Genomic DNA, 1,350 nt, shown 5'->3' on the forward strand with positions numbered 1-1,350 from the left:
AACACACCTCACAGAGATATTTTTCATTCCTCAGAAGTGTTCATATTTTGATTTTATTTAATTCCTTGTAATTAGTTCACAAAATATGTGTAATAAGTTGTTTTAATTCCTTCATGCGAAATATAAGTTCTGAAATTTTAATTCTAACCAATTCAACTTTGCCTCCCTAGAGTTAAAATGATTTAAATCCACACATTTGAATAGATTTCTTTGCTGCATTTTTTAAGACGTTTGTATAAATTATTAAAATATACATAAATATAAATTTAAATATTTTTTGAATTTATAAGTTATAAAGATTTAATAATGAAAAATAAGTTTAAAAAATGCTTTTGTTAAATTTTACTAATTTCATTGAGAGGAATAGGATTTGCACTTTTTCTGTTCCCGTTGGGGGATTTTTAGACGGAGGAAAAATCGCGTATTCATAGGAATACAAATTCTTAATTTTTCTGAATTCAACGCTTATGACCGGTTACAAATAATTAAATATCTTTCATCAAAATGTGTCAAAATGTGGTTAGTACATTCTAATTTTCAAATTCGAAAATAGTTTTTAACCTATAAATTTCTTACTTACTTAATTTAACAGTATACTTACTTCTGGCTTTGATGTTCACAATTTATTTACTTTTCAATTAAATATTTCGCAAAGCACTATTTACATGTATTTATCATGTATTTATTTCGCGCAGTCACACCGAGGTCTAACCTCTATAGTTTAAGATTAACTATACCTTATTATCATATAGATAAGAATAATTTAAAAAGGTAAGAGGGCCTCCATCTTACATTAAGAATATATTGTTGGCGCTTATTTAAGTTGCAATTATTCTTCAACTTAGTGGGAAATTCTTAAAATTAGAATAAATTAGAATATCGTTTTTATTTATTTCCTATAAATGACGTACTTGTACTTCTACTTTTTAACCGAAATTTTTTTCTTTATATTCTAAGTGTTAAGTTACCCTTGAGGTTTAGCCGTTAGCGATCGAAGGCACTAAATTTACTAAGCAGTCTGATAAGTCCCTGAAAAATGAAACATGGAGACGTTTTTTTGGCCAAAGTCGGTTTTATTTTTCAACATACTCTCCTTTTAGGTCGACACAGCGAGTCCAACGATTTTCTAACTTTTTGATACCGTCCGAAAAGTACTCGATCTGAAGGTCTCCAAAATACGCCTCAGTTTCAGCTATGAGCTCCTCATTTGAGTAAAAACGCCAGGTCTGATAAATATAGTGGCTGAGAAACCAATTCGAAGCCGATTTCATGCAATTTTGCTTGTGCAACTAAGCATTAATGAACAGGCGCATTGTCGTGATGATAAAGCGGTTTTTTCTTCTTCAAATG

The sequence above is a fragment of the Belonocnema kinseyi genome, chromosome 5, assembly GCF_010883055.1.
Source record: "Belonocnema kinseyi isolate 2016_QV_RU_SX_M_011 chromosome 5, B_treatae_v1, whole genome shotgun sequence".
Lineage (NCBI taxonomy): Eukaryota > Metazoa > Arthropoda > Insecta > Hymenoptera > Cynipidae > Belonocnema > Belonocnema kinseyi.